Source organism: Staurois parvus, unplaced genomic scaffold, assembly GCF_062004578.1.
Source record: "Staurois parvus isolate SC_StPar_1 unplaced genomic scaffold, SC_StPar_1.0 ptg000424l, whole genome shotgun sequence".
NCBI classification, from domain to species: domain Eukaryota; kingdom Metazoa; phylum Chordata; class Amphibia; order Anura; family Ranidae; genus Staurois; species Staurois parvus.
This window is the reverse complement of record NW_028318220.1, coordinates 660,953-669,676: the sequence shown is the minus strand read 5'-3', so window position 1 is coordinate 669,676 and position 8,724 is coordinate 660,953. Positions and strand designations below refer to the sequence as shown.

Here is an 8,724-nt window from a genome sequence, read left to right as displayed (position 1 = left end):
TGGCTCAGCTTCTCAGCGATCCACAGAGAGTCTGGTCCTGTGAGTGCTGGGAGGGGGGGCAGAGCAGAAAGCTGGTGACTGACAGTCCTGGCTGTGCTCAGAGCGGCAGAGAGAACTGAGCAATCAGAAGAGAGGACTGAGCGATCAGCAGTGTTTGATCATTTAGTTCTCACCCTTAGAGCCAGTGGGCAACAGATGCCGCATCAGATTGATGTTGCATCCACCTTGATAAGTATGATTTAAAAAAAAAAAAAAATCAATACTTTTTTAATATCACTTTAAGAATACATACTTGAATAGATTTTGTTTTTATCTACACTTTAATTGACTATTTCACATGATGCTATCCCTGGACAGAGGTCTGCAAAATATTATAAAACTGCAGACAAGATTGGGAGATTTCCACAGAATCTTACTTTCTACATACCCAAAATCATTCTTTTTTGCTTTCAAGCTACCCAGCAGTTGTTCTGGGGAACATATGAGAAGGACACACGGCACCTCCATACGAGGACAATTCTATTCACAAAAAAAGAGAAATGAATGTCTGCATTTTCAAATCAGCAGACAGGACTGTGATTGGTGGAGAGGCTGACTCTCCTATGTGCGCTGTTACTATGATGAGAGAGGAGCTGCTGGCTGCAGGTATTGGGCAGCACGTGTTGTCAGCCCTCTTCTTATTATTGTCAGGTGACAGCTGCCTCCCCAGCAGTGGGCTGATCGCGCTCTGTCAGTGCATGTAGCAGTGATCAGGACAGCTTGGTCTCCTAATGACAGTGGATGGGGAGCCTGCAGGACGTCTATGAACAGCGAATTCTATGAATCACATCAGGAGTCTTTCTAGAGAAATCTCCTTCTCTCTGGAATCCCCCTCCTTTCCTACTCAATATGGAAATGAATGAGCTGTGAGCCCTCCCACTAAGGGAATCCCCCTTCTCATATTAGGCAGATCGGGTTGTCACTCCGCTAATTACCCCCCTCACCCTAGTACTCATCAGCACTTCTATCCCTAGTCCCTGTCATAGGGATCCCGCCCCCCATTGAGGACAGAGATGGACACATCACGTGCTCCTGGCTGGCTGTCAGTCTATGGGGGGGGGGGGTCCGGACGATGAACACGGTAAAGCCGTCCCCGGGCTCTTTACACCCCTCTCCTCCTGCTCGGGACTCGCCCCCCTCCCTTCCTTTTTCCACCCTTGACAGGTGAACGCCTATTGGCTGGGCTCGGGTACCAGGCTGATTGGATTGGCGCAGCGGAGGGTCACATGGGTGGGGAGTCACGCGCTTTCCGGGAACCCGTCAGGAAGGAAATAAACAAAACAAAGCAGAAAGCATGGAGACTGTCCGGGGGGGTGATCAGCGGCGGCTGAGCGGCTGACCCCACACATCGAGCGCCTTCTAACTGCCAGTGACAGGTGAGGGGGGCACAGGGTGCTGGGGATGGGGGGAGGAGGGGCGCTCAGCTGGAGTGGGACAGGGGCACAGGGTACGCCTGGCAGGGACAGCCTGGTCTATACCAGGGGAGGGGGAGGGCAGGAGGCTGCTGACAGCTCATAGGGCATCTGACACTGCCAGGGGGGCAGCGCTGTGTGTGTGATGGGGGAGAAAGCTGCTGTCAGGTGTAGGGGGCGTGGTGCACCATTGACAGAAAGCTGCCAGGGACTGTGTGTGGATGTTATGGCCTCTGATCTGCACCCTCCATGTACTCTCTGACACTACAATCCTTCCCACCCGTACTACTCCAATGTCACTCATGGACACGACTACATTCGGCTGACCACATGGGACTCCTAGTGAAAAGATTAGCCTCAAAATGATGGTTTATTATACAGATGGTCCATACAGGCTGGTGTTCACCAAGGGATGGTAGTGTGTACACTGATCAAATCCATGGGTCGCCGATCGCGAACGATGAGCTGAGTATAAAAAGGATGGGGTACCTCTAGATGATTCATAGAATGTATTAGGTGTCAGTAGCTGAATATTTAAGGGATAGAGGAACCCCAGCTGAATATAGAAAGGGATGGGGTATCCCCAGCTGACTATAGAATAGATGGGGCACCTTCTGTATATTATAGCATGGGTAGGGTACCTCCAGATAAATTTAGAAGGGATGAGATGCCCCTGGCTAGATAGAGAAAGAATGGAGGGCCATCCGCAGAGCGTATTCAGCCTTCAGCTGAGTACAGAAGGGATGGGGGTGCCTCCAAGAAATTCTAGATGGGAAGAGGTGCCTCCAACTAATTCTCGAAGGGATAAAGATACCCCCAGCTGAGCCTTGAAGGGATGGGGTTCCTGTAGCTGAATGTAGAAGGGGTGGGGGTGCCTCTGGCAGGGGCGGACTGACCATTTGGAAACTCAGGCACTGCCCGAGGGCCCGGAGTCAGTAGGGGGCTCCATGAGATGCCCCTGGTACCTTTTTCATAGGCTTTTTTGAGTTTGGGCAAGGACACAGGGGCCCCATGATCCCCTATTGCCCAGGGGCCCCATGAGTTGTCAGTCCACCTCTGGCTAAGCCTAGAAGGGATGACATGCCCTCAGCTGAGTATAGCAAGGATAGGGTGCGTTCAGCTAAATATAGAAAGCATGGCTCGTGCCTCAAGCTGGGTATAGCAGTGATGAGATGCTTTCAGCTTACTATAGAATAAATGGAATACCCCCAGCAAAATATAGAAGAAATAGAAGGCCACCAACTGAAGGGACAGGACACCTCCAGTTGAATGTAGAAAGGATGATGTACCTCCCGCAGAGTACAGAACAGATGGGATTCCTGCAGCTGAATATAGTAGGAACAGAGTTCCTCCAGCTAAATCTAGAAGGGATGAGATCCCCCAGTTGAGTATAGCAGAGGTGGGGCACATCCAACTTAGTATAAAGGTGATGGGGGTCTCCAGCTTAATATAGAATTGATGAGATGTCAGTAGATAAATATGGAAGGGATGGGGTTCCTCCAGCTGAATTCAGGAGGGATGGGGTGCCTTCAGCTGAGAATAGGAGGGATGGGGTGCCTCCATCTGAATTCAGGAGGGACGGGGTGCCTCCAGCTGATAGGAGGGATGGGGTGCCTCCAGCTGATAGGAGGGATGGGGTGCCTCCAGCTGATAGGAGGGATGGGGCGCCTCCAGCTGAGAATAGGAGGGATGGGGCGCCTCCAGCTGAGAATAGGAGGGATGGGGCGCCTCCAGCTGAGAATAGGAGGGATGGGGCGCCTCCAGCTGAGAATAGGAGGGATGGGGTGCCTCCAGCTGAATATGGGAAGGATGGGTTGCCTCCCACTGAATATAGTAGGGATGGGGAGCCCCCAGCTGACTATTGAAGAAATAAGGTACCTACAGTTGAGTATAGAAGGGAATGGGTGCTCCCAGCAGACTATAGGGCGGCAGGGCACCTCCAGCAAATAATAGGATTGATGGGGTGCCTCCAGAGGACTATATGAGGATTGGGGTACCTCCAGCAGATAAGGGACAGGGTGCTTCGAGCAGACTATATCGGTGGGATTGGGTGCCTCCAGCAGACTATAGGGGGGATTCTGTGCTTCCAGCAAACTATATGGGTGGGATAGGGTACCTCCAGCAGACTATAGGGGAGATTAGATGCTTCCAGCAGATAATGGGTGGTTGAATTCAGCAGACTATAGAGGGGATTGGGTGCTTCCAGCAGACTATAGGGGGGATTGTGTTCCTCCAGCATACTATAGGGGGATTGGGTGCCTCCAGCACACTATAAGGGGGATGGGGTGCTTCCAGCAGACTTAATGGGTGGGATAGGGTACCTCCAGCAGACTATAGGGGGGATTAGGTGCTTCCAGCAGATAATGGGGGGTTGAATTCAGCAGACTATATCGGTGGGATAGGGTGGCTCCGGCAGACAATATGGGGGATTAGGTGCCTCCAGGAGACAATAAGGGGGATTAGGTGCCTCCAGCAGACTATATTGGTGGGATGGGGTGCCTCCGGGAGATTATAGGAGGGGTGAGGTACCTCCAGCCTGCTCCCCTGTGCTGGAAGGGGCGAGGAAGCTGTGACCTCTGCATGGCAGGGTGTTGCGAGAGGAAGCCATGATCTTCTCTGGGACAGGGAATTTCAGCGGGACAAATAACGTGCAGGACATGATATAGATGTAGAGCGGTGTTCCCCGTGGTTGTGTACGGAACTATTCCATTACTAGTAGCACGCATTCAGCCTGCACAGGGCTCTGGTAGGTGTGCAGAGGATGCTGCTAGTGCTGTCCGGGCCTGTTGTTTACATGCAGCGATGGCAGTGAAGGGGGTGTGTTGCTGAATAGAGGACTCTGCATGTCCAGGGGGTGTGAGCACATGAGGGGAGGAGACTCGTGTTTTACATAACCACCCTAATGCCGCCACCCTCAGTCAGCTCCTGTCCTCGGCCCTGTGCTCCTTCTACAATGCTGGGGGGAGGAAGAGGCGGCGGCAGCTGGGCCCCCCACTCTCCCGCCCGCCCCTCACATTGAATGGAGCTGGGGATTGTTTATGTGTTGACTCACAGCAACTTTGTGAGGAGGAGGTAGGCGGGAGCTTAGTACTGAGCGACGGCAGCTGCGACCAATGGTAACAGGAGCTACAGGCATTTTATCCAATGAGCGGCTTCGTTGTGGCTTCGTCACCAGGTTAGGCTGCCTCTGAGCAGGAGCTGAGGCCATGTTGGCTGAATTAGAGCAGGAAAGGGGTGTGAGTGGAGGGAGCAGTTGTAGACACGGCTGAGTTTTCTGGCCTGCTGTGTGTGCACTCTTAGTGTGCCTATAGTGACTAGGCTGCTCATTCCCTGAACTAGAGACAGTTATGTCTGATACTGGTAGGTATTTGGATGGTCACATCTTTCCCAGGATATGGAAACAACTAGTAAACGGTAACTGATGTAGACGATATATGTTCCTTTTGGGGAGACAAGGAACAGTCAACAGTCATGTTCTTCTTTGTTATGGATGAAGTAGAGAAGTGTTACAGCCCTTGTCAGGTATTTCTGCCGGGTGACCATTGCCTTCATTCCAGAGGATGAGTGGGATTCTGAGAGGAGGGGAAACCTACCAATGGCCGACAGTTGTTCCAGTAATAACCATCCAAGGCTCACATTCTGGCTGACCTCTGTGAATCCCCCATATCAGGGGTCTCCACACTTCCTAAACAAAGGGTCAATTTCCAGTCTCAGACTTTCGGTGGGCCTAGACTGTGGCCATTGGAAGTAGAAAATGGCCTGGCATTTGTTGGAGTAAACCATGCCCCATCATTGGGGTCATTAGGAGGAACTGTGCCCCATTATTGATGTCATTGGGCAGAATTGTGCCCCTTTGTTGGCGGCAATGGTGCCCCATTTTTGCTGTCAGAGGATGACATATTTCTGCAAGGGCCAGAGCCAGATAAAAGCAAGCAAAGGGCCATATCCGACCCCTGGGCCACAGTTCAGGTGCAATTTTATCCATCGATGTGCATCAAGGGGCCCATAAAAGTCAATGGGGGTTTTTTTAAAACATAGAATAAAGGCATGGTTGTAAATGTCTAATGGACTTGTACCTCTTTTCAACCTGACAAATTATGTAACCATGGGTAACCACTTCCAGTCTGGACACTTTTACCCCCTTCCTGTCCAGGCCAATTTTCAGCTTTCATTGCTGTCACACTTTGAATGACAATTGCGCGGTCATGCAACACTGTACCCATATGAATTTTTTTAGCATTTTTTTGAGACAGGTAAAGATTTATTTTGATGGTATTTATTCACCACTGGGATTTATTTTTTTTGCTATGTAAATTAAAAAGTTAAAAAATTTTGAAAGTTTTTTTTCTTATAAAATTTTGCAAATAAATAATATTTCATCATAAATCTTGACCAAAATTGATTCCATTATATTTTTAGTAAAGAAAAAAAATAACCCAAATTAGTTTATAACCAAAATTATAATTTTTAAACATTTTTTTTTAACTTTTTTTTTATTTTTGTTTTTATTATTTTTTATTTTTTTTTTTATTAGATGCTGTCACCCTAGCAGTACAGTGTCACCATGGTGACACTGTACTACTTGTGGGGGGTGATGAAGATTTTTCTTTTTTACACTGATTGCTTTTACACCCATAAAGGATGTAAAAGCAATCATTTCTCCTTCTCTCTAGCTGCATTCTTGCAGCCATTGAGAACTACTGAGTGAGCTGTGATTGGTCACAGCTTGTCACATGGTACAAGGCTATTGTGACTAGCCTTGTACCATGTGACCTCTGTGATCATTCACAGATTTCGCACGTAGTAAGCAATGATGTCACAAATGACATCTTACTTACTACTTTGCATGTGATCAATGATTGGCCAATCAGTGATCACATGATCGGGACCTGGTACAGCGGTCACGTCCGACGTTCGGTGTTCCACTGTGTCCGGAGGACATAGCGGGCACCGGATCGTGGTGCTGCGCACACAAGCAGGGTGCGGGGAGGCCGTTTATAAACGGTCACCCGACCCTGCACTGCCACCTTCCGGTCGTTTATATACAACGGCCGGACGGGAGGTGGTTAATGAGATTGTCCCCAACAACACATCATGCGCTCTTAGCCTAGCTACACTGGGAGAATGGAAGACTCTTCTGACCCATCCCTAGATGCTGGGCACATAATTCAAGAAAACATTCTACATGCATGAAAATGCCTGTTAAAAAAAACAAAACACAAGAACTAGTTCTGGCCAGCTCAGTAGATTTGTTTAACTACTTGCCGACCGCAGAGAGCCGAATGACGGCTACACTGCGGCCGGCCAGTTCTGGGTGGGCGTCATATGACGTCCTCCGAGAACGCGCGCACGCACCCAGCGATCTGCGTGATCGCTATGTCCTACGGACACAGCTGATCACGTGATGTGGTAAAAGGCCAATCACAGTGGCCTTTTACCACGTGATCAGCCGTGTCCGATGACACGCTGATCACCGGGAAATGCAATTGCCGGTTCTCGGCTGCACTTTCCTCACGCTGTCAGATTGGCAGAGCAGTTGGCAGAGCAGGGATCGGCACCGATTGGTGCCCAGCAGTGCCACCCACAAGTTCTGCCCACCTGTGCCCAGCAGTGCGCCCACTAGCTCCGCCCACCTGTGCCCAGCAGTGCACCCCCTGTGCCACGCAGCAGTGTCACACACCAGTGCCCAGAAGTGCCGCACACCAGTGCTGCCCACCAGTGCCGCCCACCAGTGCTCATCAGTGCAGCCCAGCAGTGCTGCCAGTCAGTGCCACCAGTCAGTGCCCAGCGGTTGTGCCAGTCAGTGCCCAGCAGCGATGCCAGTCAGTGCCACCTATCAGTGCTATCAGTACCCATCATCAGTGCCGCCTATCCGTGACACCTCATCAGTGCTGCCTGTCCGTGCCGCCTCATTAGTGCTGCCTATCAGTGCCTATCAGTGCTGCCTCATCAACACACATCAGTGAAGGAGAAAAATTACCTGTTTGAAAAATGTTATAATAGAAACAATAGAAACTTTTTTTTTTTCAAATTTTTTTACCTTTTTATTTTTTTTCTATAGCGCAAAAAGTAAAGTGCCCAGCGGTGATTAAATACCACCAAAAGAAAGCTATATTTGTGAGAAAAAAATGATAAAAATTTCACATGGGTACAATCTTGTATAACCGCGCAATTGTCAATCAAAGTGCGACAGCGCTGAAAGCTAAAAATTGGCCTGGTAAAGAAGGGGATATAAGTGCCCGGTAGGCAAGTGGTTAAAAAACAAAACAGTGGAATGCATTCCTACATGCACAAAATATAACTGGATATTACCATTTATAGGTAATAACACCAATAATAGTTGATCCAGAGAATATCCGATTGCCTCCTGGGAGATTAGGAAGTAATTGTTTCTGCTGCTGGAGCAAATTGGATAATGCTTTATTTTATTTTTTTGCCTTCCCTAAATCAGGGGTCTCCAAACTTTCTAAACAAAGGGCCACTAGTTGGGGCCAGACTGTGGCCATTGGAAGTAGAACATTTCACGGAATTGGTTAGAGTACACAATGCTGTTAAGGAGAGGAATTGTGCTCCATCGTTTGTGTCATTGGGAGGAACTATGCCCCACTGTTGATGTCATTGGGTGGAATTGTGCCCCTTCATTGGCGTCAATGGGGGGGGGAATGATGCGCCATTGTTGGTGTTAGGGGATGGAATATTTCCCCAAGGGACAGTTAAAAGCAAGCAAAGGGCCACATCCAGCCCCTAGGCCGCAGTTTGGAGGCCACTGCTCTAAAATATGAGCCGTGGGTGGCCATGCCAACAGCTCCCAGCTCAAAATACGTTTACTGACAAATTAAAGGAGCCAGTCGGAAAAAAGTCAGCTGGACAGTGCAATGCAATCAATCAGAAGCAGTGACTGTTAGAGTCTTATGACAGCTGCAGGAGACGCCAATAGCCAGCAGGGGAGATTGACTCCTGTTTAGTGAGGAGGGGGGAGTCTGGGATTCTCTAGTTCAAAATCTTTTCCTGTATGGCCATCTTAAGAGGGGATTTCTCCTTGTTTGGAGAGATTTCCTCTCACTTCCTGTTGCATCTTTGGTATAAGAAGGGACATTTTTTCTGATGGGATTACGACAACAAAAAATCTGACAGGTCCTAACCCATCTGTACCCTAATAAAAACAAACCAAAAAAGTGTTTGCTTTATACACATGCTTTACTTTTAATGTTTAATTGTTTGTTTATTCACACCCAGAGTTTGATAACGTAGATAGATCATTTACTGGGTAAAG

The 8,724-nt window shown here is 49.0% G+C and overlaps 1 protein-coding gene across 1 annotated transcript in view; it reads left to right on the top strand.

Moving 5' to 3' along the window:
- The first annotated feature begins 1,303 nt into the window (after nt 1-1,303).
- Nucleotides 1,304-8,724, top strand: part of CREBRF (CREB3 regulatory factor) — a 67,149-nt gene continuing 59,728 nt past the window's right edge. Inside the window, exon 1 of the mRNA XM_089687388.1 lies at nt 1,304-1,415. The gene's annotated coding sequence lies outside the window, so the exon portion shown is untranslated. The remainder of the gene's footprint in view (nt 1,416-8,724) is intronic.